Genomic DNA, 17,351 nt, shown 5'->3' with positions numbered 1-17,351 from the left:
CCTGGTCTCAGTGTATCCAGCCCACAAGCTAAGAATGATTGTTACATTCCTAAATGCTTGAAAAAATCAGAAGTGAAACCACATTTCACGACCAGTGAAAATTATAGGAAATTCAAATTTTAGAGTACACAAGTAAAGTTTTATTGTGACACACCACACTCACTCATTTATGTATTGTCTGTGTCAGAATTGAGTGGTTGTAACAGAGACCTGCATGGCTTGCAAAGACTAAAATATTTACTATCTGGTCCTTTATCGAAAAACATTGCTGATGCCTGGTTTAGAGGTAGTCCTTGGATATATTATGTTACCATATGTTTAGTTTCTTTCTCATTGCTCTTTAGTGGACTAAAATTATTTAAAGCAGCAAAGTTTTGACTTTGACACTTTACATTTAAGTTTTTTTGATAGACAAACATATCTGATAAATAATTTTGTGGTCTAGATACTATCTCTGCCATTAATGTATTCAGTTGGTCTTTACTGAATTCCTACTAGGCTCTTTGCCAGCTACTATGAATATAATGTTGAGTCAGATAAATGAATATACTATACTATAGCATATTGTGCTATGTAGTGTACTATACAATAGTACACACAATATACTATAGTATACTGTACTATATACTATACTATACAGTACAATATATAATATAGTATATTGCTTGACTCTGGAGTCAGATAGCCACAGTTTAAATTCTGGCTCTAATACTTTCTTGCTATGTAAATTGAGACAAGCTCATTTGGTAACCTTATCTGTAAAATGTGTTACTATCCATATTTATCTCAGAGCTCTCTTGTGACCTTTTAATGAGATAATCCATGTAGTGAAGTATCTGGTACATAATGAATACTCAATGTTATTATTATTATTGTTATTAGAGTATGATAATTTCTATAATGGGAGGGGGACCTGATTCGATGGAAACCATGAGGGAAGGCCAGCTAAAACTTCCTAGAGCAGTTCAACTTGCACTCATAAATCTGGTAGGAGATATAGAAAATATTATTATTTTTTGACACTATCAGAACATTGCATTCCTGGCCAGTGTAAGGGAGGCTCACTCATTGACTGGGTCTGTTCTTTCTGCTTTGAGCTTGGCTTCCTCTTATGAGGCCTCAGCATTCTTTGTGATAAAGCCTCCTAGAGCTCAATGACAATCATACGCTAGGCTCTATGGTTGGTAGAAATCCATTAGAAGGAGCACTTCTTTGCAGGTGTAAATTCTTGCTGTTAGTGAGAGCTATGGAGTGCCAAACAAAATGCCCATCTGCCTTATTCTATTTCTCTTGATAAAATACACAATGGGAAGCAATTAGTCCCACTGTATTAGTTTGTTTTCATGCTGCTTATAAAGACATACCAGAGACTGGGAAGAAAAAAGTTTTAATTGGACTTACAGTTCCACATGACTGGGGAGGCCACAAAATAATGGTGAGAGGTGAATGACACTTCTTACATGGTGACAGCAAGAGAAAAAAGAGGAAGAAGCAAAAGCAGAAACCCCCAATAAACCCATCAGATCTCCTGAAACGTATTCACTATCACAAGAATAGCATGGGCAAGACCGGTCCCCATGATTCAATTACCTGCTCCTGGGTACCTCCCACAACACATGGTAATTCTGGGAGATACAGTTTAAGTTGAGATTTGGGTGGGGACACAGTCAAACCATATCATTCCACCCCTGGCTCCTCCAAATCTCATGTCCTCACATTTCAAAACCAATTATGCCTTCCCAACAGTCCCCCAAAGTCTTATTTCAGTATTAACTGAAAAGTCCACAATCCAAAGACTCATCTGAGACAAGGCAAGTTCCTTCTACCTATGAGTCTGTAAAATCAAAAGCAAGCTAGTTACTTCCTAGATACAATGTGAGTACAGGTATTGGGTAAATACAGCCATTCCAAATGGGAGAAATTGGCCAAAAAAAAAAAAAAGTTACAGGGCTCGTGCAAGTCCCAAGTCCCATGGGGCAGTCAAATTTTAAAGTTCCAAAATTATCTCCTTTGACTCCAGGTGTCAGATCCAGGACATGGTGATGCAAGAGGTGGGTTCCCATGATCTTGGGCAGCTCTACCCCTGTGGCTTTGCAGGGCACAGCCTCCCTCCTGGCTGCTTTCACAGGCTGGTGTTGAGTATCTGTGGCTTTTCCAGGCATACGGTGTGAGCTGCCAGTGGATCTACCATTCTGGGGTCTGGAAGACGGTGGCCCTCTTCTCACAGCTCCACTAGGCAGTGCCCCAGTAGGGACTCTGTATTGGGGGTTTGACTCCACATTTCCCTTCTGCACTGCCTTAACAGAGGTTCTCCATGAGGGCCCTGCCCCTGCAGCAAACTTTTATCTGGGAATCCAGGCATTTCCATATATTTTCTGAAATCTAGGCAAAGGTTCCCAAACCTCAAATCTTGACTTCTGTGTACCTGCAGGCTGAACACCACGTGGAAGCTACCAAGGCTTGGGATTTCCATCCTCTGAAGCCACAGCCGGAGCTGTACGCTGGCCCCTTTCAGCTATGGCTGGAGTGACTGAGACATAGGGCACCAAGTCCCTAGGCTGTCACAGCACAGGGACCCTAGACGCGGCCCACAAAATCACTTTTTCCTCCTGGGCCTCTGGGTCTGTGATGGGAGGGGCTTTTGTGCACGTCTCTGATACGGGCTGGAGACATTTTCCGCATGGTCTTGGGATTTGACATTAGGCTCCTGGTTACTTATTCAAATTTCTGCTGCCAACTTGAATTTCTCCTCAAAAATGGGTTTTTCTTTTCTACTGCATCATCAGGCTGAAAATGTTCTGAACTTTTAAGCTGTTTCCCTTTTAAAATGGAATGCTTTCAACAGCACCCAAGGCACCTTTTGAATGCTTTGCTGCTTAGAAATTTCTTCCGCCAGATACTCTAAATCATCTCTCTCAAGTTCAAAGTTTCACAGATCTCTAGGGCAGGGGCAAAATGCTGCCAGTCTCTTTGTTAAAACGTAACAAGAATCAACTTTGCTCCAGTTTCCAATAAGTTCTTCATCTCCATCTGAGACCACCTCAGCCTGGACCTTATTGTTCATATCACTATCAGCATTTTTGTCAAAGTCATTCAACAAGTCTCTGGGAGGTTCCAAACTTTCCCACATTTTCCTGTCTTCTTCTGAATCCTCCAAACTGTCCCAGCCTCTGCCTGTTACCCAGTTCCAAAGTCGCTTCCACATTTTCAGGTATCTTTTCAGCAATGCCCCACTCTACTGGTACCAATTTACTGTAATAGTTCATTTTCATGCTGCTGATAAAGACATACCTGAGATTGGGAAGAAAAAGAGGTTTAATTGGACTTACAGTTCCAAATGGCTGTGGAGGCCTCAGAATCACGGCAGGAGGCGGAAGACACATTTTACATGGTGGTGGCAAGAGAAAAATGAGGAAGCAGCGAAAGCAGAAACCCCTGATAAACTCATCAGATCTCATGATAGTTATTCACTAGCACAAAAATAGCACAGGAAAGACTGGCCCCCATGATTCAATTACCTCCCCCTGGGTCCCTCCCACAACACGTGAAAATTCTGGGAGATACAATTCAAGTTGAGATTTGGGTGGGGACACAGCAAAACCATATCACCCACTTCAAATGCACTTCGCAAAGTCTAATACTTTGATGCTACTGCAACTATCTCTGGCTTCATAAGTGTTACAATTGGACAGAAATAGGAGAGGAAAGTATAGTCAGAAGGGAATCTTGATAGAATTCTGTCTGTGAAAAATCATATCCAATGTCTGACAGTGTCATGGTGAGGACACTATTTTTACAAATGAAGAGCCTCTGCCTTTTGCAAAATATCAAAGTAGCTGATTTGAATGCTGCCCAAGTCCAGGGCTGATTTCATTGGATCATTGGATCATGGCAGCCTCAATTTTGCAGATCCCCGAAAATATTTTAATTAGGAGGATTCTTTTTGATCCAAATATTTTTAATAACAGCACAGTCACACAGTTTACTTTGAGTAAGTGAAATCTGTTCTTAGCTGCTTTTGAATTGTTTATCGTATTTTGACAATGAAATCAACATAATGAAGTACCTAAGGGCAATTATTTTTTAAAAGAAAATGAGTTGGAATTTTGGTATCCTATCAGCTGTGTGATCTTCGCAAAGCTCATTCCTTTTGTGATTATAATGTGGGACAATTAGACCCATCTCAAAGAATATTGTGTGGGGTATATGAGTAAACATATGTGACAGTCCTGGTTTATTAAATACTACCTAAATTGTAGCCATTATCATATTAGAAATGATTGCTCTTTGTCTCAGACTTAAGGCAAAGATACAAATATTCTGTCCATTTGCTTAATTTAGAATCATTTATCTTGGAATAATCTTCTCTAACCTATCAATGTAAACCACAACATGATGGTTTAATTATGTGTTAAAATAGATTTTTAGTAACAACTTTTTATTTTTATTTTATTTATTTATTTATTTATTTATTTTTATTATTATACTTTGAGTTCTAGGGTACATGTGCATAACGTGCAGGTTTGTTACATATGTATACTTGTGCCATGTTGGTGTGCTGCAGCCATCAACTTGTCAGCACCCATCAACTCGTCATTGACATCAGGTATAACTCCCAGTGCAATCCCTCCCCCCTCCCCCCTCCCCATGATAGGCCCCGGTGTGTGATGTTCCCCTTCCCAAGTCCAAGTGATCTCATTGTTCAGTTCCCAACTATGAGTGAGAACATGCGGTGTTTGGTTTTCTGTTCTTGTGATAGTTTGCTAAGAATGATGGTTTCCAGCTGCATCCATGTCCCTACAAAGGACACAAACTCATCCTTTTTTATGGCTGCATAGTATTCCATGGTGTATATGTGCCACATTTTCTTAATCCAGTCTGTCACTGATGGACATTGGAATCAACCCAAGTAACAACTTTTTAAAACAAAGTTTGCTTTTAGAAAAAGGAAGTCCTTATTAAACATTAACCTATGGAAAAAGATATTTTCATTCAAATGAACCAAAAACACATATTTTGGTGCTTAGATGACAACTTGGTAGAAATTTAAGTAATTTATGAATATTAGAACCTAAAAAAGTAAAGTGCATATTTAGGAGATGGCTTGGTTACTGGGAGTGCCACCATGCCAGGTTGAAAAATGATGTTACTGACAAATTAAAAAAACTCCAATAGTAGTTAGTAATAAAGTGTGTGGATGTTATTTTTCTTTACTGTGCCAAAACATGTATTTCACAGGACAGGAATGGGAAGCTAGCCATAATCAAACATTTATACAGATTTATTTTAATGTTTGACTCCATGGGTGATTCTAGCAATACAGTCTGTGACAGATGAACTTAGTACATCCATGAGAATTAGATCCACAGCATCTAAGGCCACACATTCTCTAAGTTTCTTTGATAGAAAGCAACAGAAAACAACCCTTAGTAGCTCAAGAAAATTAAAATCATTGGAAGGACAGAAACAGACAATAACATTAACAAATGTATATTTTAAATGTTTGTCTGTACATGTGTGTGAATAAATAGTTATGAGGGCTATTAAGAAAAACTAAGAAAAGAAAACATGACGTGTATACAGGGTGACTGCAATTTTAAGTAGAGTCTAGGAAGATTTTACTGACAAGGTGACCTTTGGGCAAAGAGTAGAAGGCAATTAGGAACTGCATGTAGGGAATCTAGAGGATGAAGTTTCAGGTTGTAAAACCATAGAGTCCAAAGGCCTTGAAGTGGGAGTAAGCCTGGTGTATTTGATGAATGTCAAGTTGGCAGGTGTGGCTGGAGAGTACAACAGAAAATGAAGTTAGTGAGATTGTAGCTGGGAAAAGTAGATATCGTAGAGCCTGATAGGTCACCATAATGACTTTTTGACTTCTTAAGCAAGAGGGAAAACCATTGCTCTCATAAGTGAAATAGCCTAAAATATTTTGAAAGGATTGCCCTGGACACTGTGTGGGTTATATATTGTAAGGGGCAAAAAAGAAAGCAGGTTGAGGATGGTGGGTAGAGATTTAGGAGCCTTTGCTATATTTCAGGTGGGTTGTCATAGTGGTGTGGACATGGGTGGTAGTAGTGGAGGTGACAGAAAGAGGTGGAGTTCTGGATATATTTTAAAAAGAGAATCAACATGATTTTCTGATAGATGACATGTGAGATGTACTTTTTATATTCTGAGTTTTTGAAGAATGGAGTTGCCAATTACTGTCAGGGCACAGAATGGAGGAACAAATTTGGGATAAGGTCAATAGTTCAGTTTTATAACACTGAATCTGAGATAGTATCTGATTGAGTTTTTAGTTGGGTATAAGAATATGGATTTCAGGGGAGAAATCTAGGTTGCAGATATAGATTAATAGTCTTGAGGACACAGGAAATATTCAAAGCAGTAAAACTTTGAGATCACTAAAGGCATCATCATTGGTAAAGAGAAGGCCTAAGTGTGCCCTGGTATACTACAAAATTTCAGGTAGCATTTCTCAACTTAAGATGTACATCAGAAATTACTGAAGACCCTTAAAAAATACTGATGCTGGCATCCCACTCATTGGATTTAATTGTGCAGTCTGGGGTACAGACTGAGTATTTGAATTTGTTGTTGTTGTTGTTTGTTTGTTTTTTGAGATGAAATCTCTCTCTGTTACCCAGGCTAGAGTGCAGTGGCAGGAGTTCTGCTCACTGCAGCCTCCACCTCCTGGGTTCAAGCAATTCTCCTGCCTTAGCCTCCCAAGTAGCTGGGACTACAGGCACCCACCACCACGCCCAGCTGATTTTTTGTGTTTTTAGTAGAGATGGGGTTTCACCGTGTTACCCAGGATGGTTTCGATCTCCTGACCTCGTGTTCTGCCTGCCTCGGCCTCCCAAAGTACTTGGCCGAGCACAGTGGCTCATATGTGTAATCCCAGCACTTTGGGAAGCCAAGGTGGGCAGATCACCTGAGGTGAGGAGTTTGAGACCAGCCTAGCCAACATGGTGAAGCTCCATCTCTACCAAAAATACAAAAAATTAGCCAGGTGGTGGGTGCCTGAAATCTCAGGTACTAGAGAGGTTGAGGCAGGAGAATTGCTTGAACACAGGAGGCGGAGATTGCCGTGAGCCAAGATCACACCACTGTACTCCAACCTGAGTGACAAAGCTAGACTCCCTCTCTAAATAAATAAATAAATAAATAAATGCCCCCAAAGTAGTTCTAAGTTATAGGCAAGATGAAGAAACACTAGGGTTGCACAGATGAAAGAAAACTGGCAAAAGAAGATTGGGAAGTGGAAGGAAAACCAGGAGAATGGAATGTCCTGGAAGCCAAGTGAAGGAAGCCTTCAGGGAGCCAATTTTCAACTGAAAGGGAAGGATCAATTGTGTCAAATATAACTTAGGGACCAACTAGAAAACTAGAAAGAAGACTGACACTTGACCATTGAATTTAGAAACATAGAAGTTATTGCTGACCTTAATGAAATAAATTTTGGTGGAGAATAGAGGTAAAAGTCAAATGGTATTCCATCAAGAGAAAAAAGGAGACCATGAATCACAGAGAGCAGGTGTAGGTAAGTCTTTTTAGGTTTTGCTATAAAGGGGAACAGGGTAAAGGGGTGGTAAATAGAGGAAGGAATAGGGTCAAGAGAGTTTTTAAGAAGGAATAAATAATGACATGTTTGTATACTGATGAGGTTGTTCCAATAGAAAGAAAAATTATTGATGTGGAAGAGGGAAGATTCTGATGAACCAGCTTCTGTGAGTGAGTGGGATCAGTTGAGATACAGTGCTTAAATGGAGGGATTGGGCTTAGATAAAACTGTAGATTCAGAGTAATAGGAAAAAAAGGTAAAAAATAAAGGTACAGAATATTGTGTGGTGTAGAATATTGTGTACAGAATAAAGATACAGAATTTAATAGCTAAACTTTTGAAAGCTATCTTCTGATTGCTTTTATTTTCTTGGAAAAGTAAACAGCAAGGAATCAGATTATAGTGAGGGTAGGGGAAGGGTTATTGAACTTTTGAGAAAAAATAAAAAGTTTGAAATATTTGTGTAGAAGAGTGGAAGAATGAGTGGATCAGGTAGATGTGATCATATTTTTGGAGCACAGAGGACCCAATTGCTCTTAAGTTACCCTTAATAGTTTTGCATGGTGATATGGTTTGGCTCTGTGTCCCCACCCAAATCTCGTCTTGTACCTCCCATAATTCTCACCTGCTGTGGGAGGAACCCAGTGGGAGATGATTGAATCATGGGGGCAGATCTTTCCTGTGCTGGTCTTGCGATCGTGAATGGGTCTCACGAGATCTGATGGTTTTTAAAATGGAAGTTTCTCTGCACAAGTTCTCTCTCTCTTTGCCTGGTGCCATCCACATAAGATGTGACTTGGTCCTCCTTGCATTCAGCCATGATTGTGAGACCTCCCCAGTCATGTGGAACTGTAAGTCCAATAAACCTCTTTCTTTTGTAAATTGCCCAGTCTCAGGTATGTCTTTATCAGCAGCATGAAAATGGACTAATACACATGACTGTATGGTTTCATTTTCTAGCTACATCCAGAGCTATAGAAGCAGAGAGAATGTAAATGGAGAGTTGGATTTAACCAAGTGGGGAGTTATTCAGGCAAGTTTGAAGAAGAGAGATGGGGTAATTAAGTTCAGAGTGCTACAGGGAAATTGTTATAATGAGAGATAATGAGATTTAAATTTGGCAAGGAAGGATGTGAGAAGACAAAAGAGTATATGACAATGAAATGGTGGTAGGATCAATGTATTGTGGAGTCTCAAGGTGTTGAAAAATTATTAGAGTTGTAGTAAGGAAGGGGTCACCCAGAAAGCTAGGGGACAGTTGGAAAGAGAAAGGATTGAAATTAAGATTAGGAGACTTAGGGAATGATCATTGTTATGAACATGTAAAAAAAAATTAACAACAGCTGCCACAAAATAATGGAAGACAGATTTATTGGAGGAGTGGAAGTTTTAAAAAATGAAAGGCTGGGATATTAGAAGAAAACACTTCACGAATACTGAAGTTACCAGTCATTATGACATGAGTAATATTGGATGAAGTGAACGGGTCACAAGCTAAATTATTCAAAAAATGAGGGCATGTGCTCCCAGGAGTTCTGGAGAAGATTGTAGCAAAATGGGATAGTAGGAGGTAGAGTCTAAAGACAAATTCAAACAGAAGATAGGAATGTTCTTAAAGTAGAAATAAGGTACAGAAAGGATAGACACTCCTCTTGAAGGCCCATGAGTAGAATAGAAAACCTAGGAAAGGAAAGCAGCATTGTCAGATAGAAGAGCAAAAGGTAAAGGGAATGTTCAGAAAAGAGTTTGAGGATACAGAGGACTTTCTGTTCCCACATTGGTATGCATCAATGGGAATCTTCCTATCCTTTCTGTCTTGTGTGGGATGTCTAGCTCTTCCTTTCTTCAGATGCTTGCCTGAACATCATTTCCTAGTACCTTCAGGGACTCGTATTTCAGTCAAACTGTTTCCTAAATTAGAAAACTTGATATTTTTATATTCTTGACTGTGAGCTTAGAGGCATTTATTCCTTCTGTACACAAAGCCAGTGGAAATAGTTAGCTCTAAGAGATACAGGAGAAAAGTCTTTTTGCATCATTAATTATAGGAAATATTACTTACCTCTCTAGGGTTACTGGGATTACATGAGATTCTTAATTTATTTCTGGAGCAAAGACCATGTAAGTTCTATCACAATGTCTGTTTTACTCACTGTTCTTTCTCCAGTGACTGACAAAGTAGACATTCAATAAATATTGGTACAAAGAGTACAATAAATGCACACATACATACATATATTCATACCTAAATGCAAAAAAAGATGTACTATTATTCTTACTGGAGAGAACGGCAGTAGGAGCTGCATTCAACACTATCAATTACACCTTCCTTCTGAAACACAGTCTTCCTTTGGTGTCTGGGACATCCTATGACTTGGATTATCCATCTTCTCCTATCCTACTTTGCCAGTTATTCCTCCTCTATTTATCAATTATAGGTTGGAGAAACTCAAGCTCCATCCTGGGCCTTCTCTTTTCACTGTATACTTTTTCCTAGCTGATTTTGTTCTCTTGGGTAGTTAAAATTAAATAAGTGCTATGACTCAAATTATAGCTCTTCTGTGAAATTCTTTTCTGAGCATAGACCTATATTTAAGACTCTAACTTTTATCTCCACCCAGATTTCTTAGAAATCCTTCAAATTTACAAGTTTTGTAACTTATTCCTCATTGCTAGTTTCCTATATTAAGTAATCTACTAAGATAAATGGAGGCCATTCATAATACCTCCATTTCCCCCCAACTCATACCCCCCATATTTAGTCAATTTTATCTCCTAGGTATCCATTGAATGGGATCTGTCTAATGGTCAGGAAAAAAAAGTCTCTTGACCATTTGCCTCTTATTGACCCAACCCCCTTCCTGTCTATTCTCAATGTTACAGCACAGCCATCTTTGTAAAACCCTAATCTGATAATATCAGTTCCTTGCTGACACCTTTTCCTGATGCTATTGAGAAAAACTCTCAAATCCTTAACCTGCCTGCAAGACCTTGCCTGCTCTGGTTCTTACTGTCTTCATAGGCACTTGTCATTCCACTTTTTTTATTCTAAGTGACCTAAGCTTACTGGCCCTATTGACATGTCTTTGAGCCTGAGGTTACCCTTTCTCTTGAGGGCCTGCACCCCACACACATACTCTTTCCTCTGCTCAGATATTTTTCTATCCATACTTTGTCAATTTTCATAGCTGAGCTCAAAATTCATTAATCATCCTCTTCACTATGTTATGACAAATAACCACAGAAGGAAGTGAGAATTGTGATTTGAGTTCATTCCTAACTCTGCCCTTCTCCAAACCTTTGACTTAGGCTGTTTCATTTACTTTGCAAAAATACGTTGTGTCAGGCAACATTGTAAAAGTGCAGAATACCTGATGATGATCAGTCAGCACATAAGGGTGTATCACACATTTGTATAGTGTAGATTGAGATGTTAGATATTAACCCAGTAGAACAAATGGTAAGAAATGTTCTCAGACTATTAATTCATAACATATTTTAATTAAAAATCCAGCAAACCAATTTTTTTTACCCACATCTCAATCCACATTTGCAATACTGTTTTTGTGTAAGAGGGAATATTATAGATTTTTTCCTGGTAGATTCAAGTGGGACAGTGGATGACCTGTGCCATGAAATAGTGTTTAATTCTGTTCTGTGTATTATATTTAACTTTGTTACACACATGAATGAATGTTTATTGTATCCAAAGTAGTACTGATAAAGTAATTGTTTTCATAGTATTAGGCATGTGAACAGTCATCAAAATTGCTATGGTAAGCAGCTCTAAGATGGCTTCCAATAATTCCTGCCTCCTGGTATTCATGCCCTTGTGTAAAACCCTACCTTTGGGTGAAAGTTGGACCTAGTAACTTATTTCTAACAGATAGAATCACAAATATATTATCTTCACAAAAACTCCCTAAAATAGACTCCCTAAAATAGTCCTACTCAAATACGAGCAAAATTCACCAAAAACGTCACTGTGAGATTTGGTTATGGGCCAACACCGATCTATATTCATCTCTCTTGCTCTCTTACTCTCTCTGGTAGAAGCCAGTTACCATGTTTTGAGCTGCCTTATGGAGAGGCCTGTGTGTCAAAAAACTGAAAAAGGCCTCTACTTAACAACCAGTGAGGAAAGAAGGTCTTTATTCATAGAATTCATGAGGAACTGAATCTTGCCAGAAACCAAAAAAATTGATCTTGGAAGTAGATCCTCCTCATTCGAGCTTTCAGATGAGACTGCAGCCCTGGGTAACATCTTCATTGCAGCTTGTGAGAGAACTCGAGGTGGAGGCATTCAGCTGAGCTCTGCCCAAGTTTCTGACCCATAGAAACTCTGAAATACTGAATAATTGCTGTTTGATCCCACTAAGTTTTGGGGTAGTTTGTTATGCAGCAATAGATAAATAATATATTTGTTATTACTGATCATAACAGTTGATATTAACCTAGTAATTCATAGTTCAGGAAACACAATATTAATAGCCACAATAATAGCCAATATTAAGTTAACAAATGTTCTGAATGCCATTTTCAATGCCAGAAACTAACAACGTATAGGTAGACCAAAAAAACTTTCTCTCTCTTCATAGAGTTTACATAGAATGGCTTCATAGAATTATTTAGGGAGTATTTCCTCTTTCTCTGCCTTGTGGAATAATGTCAATAGGAATGGTACCAATTCTTCCTTAAATGTCTGATAGAATTCAGCTGTGAATCTGGCTGATCCTGGACTTGTATTTTGCTGGTAATTTTTAAAATCACCCTTTCAATCTCACTGCTTGTTATTGGTATGTTCAGAGATTCCATATTTTCCTGGTTTAATGTAGCAGGATTGTATATTTCCAGGAATTTATCCATCTCCTCTAGGTTTTCTAGTTTATGTCCATCAAGGTGTCCATAGTAGCCTTGATTGATCGTATGTATTTCTGTGGTATCAGTTGTAATATCTCTTGTTTTGTTTCTAATGGAGCTTATTTGGATCTTCTCTCTTCCTTTCTTGGTTAATCTCACTAATGGTCTATAAATTTTATTTATCTTTTCAAAGAACCAGCTTTTTGTTTCATTTATCTTTTGTATTTTTTTTATTTCAATTTCATTTAGTTCTGCTATGTTTTTCATTATTTATTTTTTTCTGCTGGGTTTGGGTTTGGATTGTTGTTTCTCCAGTTTAATGAGATGTGACCATAGATTGTGTATTTGTGCTCTTTCAGACTTTTTGATGTAGGCATTTAACACTAGGAACTTTCCTCTTAGTACCACTTTTGCTGTATCCCAGAGGTTTTGATAGGTTGTGACACTATTATTCAGTTCAAATAATTTTTTTATTTTCATCTGGATTTTATTGTTGACCCAATGATAATTCAGAAGCAGGTTATTTTATTTCTATTTATTTGCATGGTTTCAAGAGCTCCTTTTGGAGTTGATTTCCAATTTTATTCCTCTGCAATCAGAGAGAGTACTTGATATAATTTGATATTCTTAAATTTACTGAGACTTGATTGGGGATAGACTATTATATGGTTTATCTTGGAGAATGTTCCATGTGCTGCTGAATAGAATGTATATTCTGTAGTTGTTGGGTAGAATGTTCTGTAAATATCTGTTAAATCCATTTGTTGTAGCATATAGTTTAAGTCCATTGTTTCTTTGTTGACTTTCTTTCTTGATGACTGGTCTAGTGCTGTCAGTGGAGTATTAAAGTCCATCACTCTTATTATGTTGCTGTGGATCTCATTTCTTAGATCTAGTAGTGATTGTTTTATAAATTTGGGAGCCTCAGTATTACAGGCATATATATTTAGAATTGTGATATTTTCCTGTTGGACTAGTTCTTTTAATATTATATAATATTCCTTGTTGCTCTACGTCTTTTTAAACTGCTGTTGCTTTAAAGTTTGTTTTTCTCTGAGAATAAGTACTGCTGAACACTTTTGGTGTCCATTTGCATGGAATATCTTTTTCTAATTCTTTACCTTAAGTTTATGTGAGTCCTTAGGTGTTAGGTGAGTATTCCAAAGACAGCAGAAATTTGGTAAGTTTTTATCCTTTCTGCACTTCTGTATCTTTCAAGTGGAGCATTTAGGCCATTTGTATTCAATGTTAGTATGAATATCTGAGGCGTTATTCTATTCATTGTACTATTTGTTGCCTGAATACCTTGTTTGTTTTGTTGTTGTTGTTGTTGTTGTTATATAGATCCTGTGATATTTATGCTTTAAGGATGTTCTGTTTTGGTGTATTTCATGGATTTGTTTAAAGATTTAGAGCTGCTTTTAGCAGTTCTTGTAGTGCTAGCTTGGTAGTGGAAAATTCTCTCAGCATTTCTTTGTCTGGAAAAGACTGTATCTTTCCTTCATTTGTGAAGCTTAGTTTTGCTGGATACATAATTCTTGGCTGATAATTGTTTTGTTTACGGAGGCTAAAAATAGGACCCCAATCTCTTCTAGCTTGTAGGGTTTCTGCTGAGAAATTTATAGTTAATCAGATAGATTTTCCTTTATAGGTTACCTGATGTTTTTGCCTCACAGCTCTTAAGATCATTTTCCTTGTTTTGACTTTAGATAACTTGACGATTATGTGCCTAGTCAATTATGTTTTTGTGACAAATTTCACAGGTGTTCTTAAACTTCTACTATTTAGATGTCTAGATCTCCAGCAAGGCCAGGGAAGTTTTCCTTGATTATTCCCCCAAATATGTCTTCCAAACTTTGAGATTTCTCTTCTTTCTCAGGAACACCGATGATTCTTAGGTTTGGGTGCTTACCATAGTCCTAAACTTCTTCAAGGCTTTCTTCATTTAAAAAATTTTTTTTCTGTCTTTTAATGGATTGGGTTAATTTGAAAACCTTGTCTTCGAGTTCTGAAGTTCTTTCTTCTGCTTGTTCAATTCTGTTGCTGAGATTTTCCAGTGCATTTTGCACTTCTATAAGTGTATTCTTGATTTCCAGAAGTTGTGATTTTTTAAATTTATGCTATCTATTTCACTGAAGAATTTTTCTTTCATATCCTGTATCATGTTTTTGACTTCTTTAAGTTTGACTTCACCTTTCTCTGGTGCCTCCTTGATAGCTTATTAATCAACCTCCTAAATTCTTTTGTTTGGCAATTCAGAGATTTCTTCTTGGTTTGGATCCATTGCTAGTTAGCTGGTATGATCTTTTGGGAGTGTTAAAGAACATTGTTTTGTCATAGTACTAGAACTGTTGTTCTAGTTCCGTCTCATTTGGGTAGACAATGTCAGAGGGAAGATCTGGGATTCAAAGACTGCTGTTCAGATTCTTTTGTCCCACAACAGGGTGCTCTTTTGATGTAGTGTTCTCCCCTTCCTCTAGGAATGGGGCTTTCTGAGAGCCAAACTGTAGTAATTGTTTTTGCTCTTCTTGATCTAGCTACCCAGTGAAGCTACCGGGCTCTGGGCTAGTACTTGAGGGTGTCTGCAAGGAGTTCCATGATGTGATCCATCTTCAGGCCTTGCAGCCATGGATACCAGTACCTACTCTGGTGGAAGTAGCATGGGAGTGAAGTGGACTCTGTGAGGGTACTTGTTTGTGTTTTTGTTAAGTGTGCTGGTTTTCCATTAGTTGGCCTACAGCCAGGAGGTCATGCTTTCAAGAGAGCATCAGCTGTGGTCCTAAGGGAGGATTCGCCTTCCCCTATGGACACCTGGTTAAGTATTCAGTTTTCTCTGGCAGTGGGCAGGGTCATAGAGCTCTCAAGAGATTATGACCTTTGTCTGCAGCTACCATGGCAGGTAGAGAAAGACCACCTGGTGAGGGCAAGGATAGGCATGTCTGAGCTCAGCCTCTCCTTGGGCGGGGCTTGCTGTAGCTACTGTGGGAGTTGGCCATGTGGTTCCCATTCCAATAGATTTATATTGCCAGGGGGATTTTGGCTGCCTCTGGTGAGTAATACAGGTTGCCAAGGAAGTGGAGAAAAACCAGCAGGCTTTGGCCTCACCCCCTCCCATGTAGCCTGCAGTCCTAAAGGCTGGTCTCACTCCCAACGTGCTCCCACAATAGCACTGAGTCTATTTCCAGGCAGACTCAGGCAATAACCCCATCTGAGAACTTGCCCTAGACCACAAGCCTCCTTGTGGAGAAAGCAGGCAGACTTACAGTTCCTTGGCTGTTTGATGGAGCCTGCAGCAGCAATCCACCTCCTTCAAAAGGTTTGTTAATTCTCTTGGCTTTCCTGGTATGTTCCTGCAGTAGTAGCACTTCCATTTACTAACTATATAGTCTTGGGCAATTTTCTGGTCTATTTCCTCTTCAGTATTGAAGTGGCTACTTTTTTAGGGCATATACCCAGGGTTTGTCATCTTGTGCCAGGAAAATTTAGGACACAAACACTCATGAGGAGCTTAGGAGCAGAGGTTTAATAGGCAGAAGAAAAGCAAAAGAAAAACAGTTCTCTCTCTAGAGAGAGGGGCCTTCTGAGTGAAAAAGACTGGATGGTGGCAGATGTGCTGGATTTTACAGTCTGGTTTGAGGAGGTAGTGTCTGATTTATGCAGGGCTCACAGATTGGCTTAATCAAGTATGACATTTACATAGTGTATGGGGAAGGCTGGTCTCTCCACCCTAATCTTATTATGCAAATGAACTTCCCCCTTGGCCAGTTCCATCTTGTCTGCTTCTTACTGTACATGTGACTGGCAGAGAAGGGAAGATGAAGCCACCATCTTGAACATGTCTAGTCCCTAGTTCCTGTCAGCATTCACCCGTGCAAGCTCCTATCTTGCTTGTCTATGTCTGCAGCTAGAAGTTACAGGCTGCTCTTTGTTAGAAAATGATTTGAGGCTGCTTCCCATTAAAAATAAAAGCCTTACTGAGGACTCCCATACCCTTACTATCTGCCTAAGTGATTTCTTCTTAACTCCTGTGTTAGTCTGTTTTCACACTATTGATAAAGACATACCCGAGACTGGGCAATTCACAAAAGAAAGAGGTTTAATTAGAATTACAGTTTCATGTGGCTGGGGATGCCTCACAATCATGGCAGAAAGCAAGGAGGAGCAAGTCACATCTTAAGTGGATGGCGGCAGGCAAAGACAGGAGCTCTTGTGCAGGTAAACTCCCTTTTTATAACCATCAGATCTCATTAGACATATTCATTATCACGAGAACAGCATGGGAAAGACCTGCCCCCATGATTCAGTTACCTCCCACTGGGTGCCTACCACAACAGGTGGGAATTCAAGATGAGATTTGGGTGTGGATACAGCCAAACCATATCAACTTCGATATCATTCCCCTCCTCAGGAGTGGTAACCCTAACTGCTGTTAGAGGGTATTGGGTGACAACTCTTTCTGGCTGCTTCCTCCTGAAAAGGGGTGTTGTGTGGGGAACAGCAACTAGAGGTCCTCTTGGGGTTGATCTAAGTGTCCTTGGAAGAAAGGCGTGTCATGTGTAGTTAAGTCTGTAGCACCATTTGGAGTTGATTGCTTCTAGGTGAGAGGAAACAATTCGAGTTATAGTATTGAGTAGACAAGGTCCAAACATTAATATAAAACACATGAGCAAGAGGGGGCTTAATAATGGAGCTAAACAGTTGTACAAAGACTGGATGACTGAATGGTAGAGGTGAAACTGAGTAGGATGAGGAGCCCTTGCTCATTTACTTATCTCTTTTGATTTTCAGCCTAAGGTCTCTTATTTCCTCACATTGGTATCCAAGACATTCCTCTGGGCTGCCAGGGATTGCTCTCTCAGCTTTCCAGGCTTTAACTTGGGTGTGATGTATCCAGAAATCAGTACTTGTAACTTTTACTGCCGAGGGC

Source organism: Chlorocebus sabaeus, chromosome 21 (genome assembly GCF_047675955.1).
Source record: "Chlorocebus sabaeus isolate Y175 chromosome 21, mChlSab1.0.hap1, whole genome shotgun sequence".
Classification (NCBI taxonomy): Eukaryota; Metazoa; Chordata; class Mammalia; order Primates; family Cercopithecidae; genus Chlorocebus; species Chlorocebus sabaeus.
Note: the sequence above shows the minus strand (reverse complement) of the source record.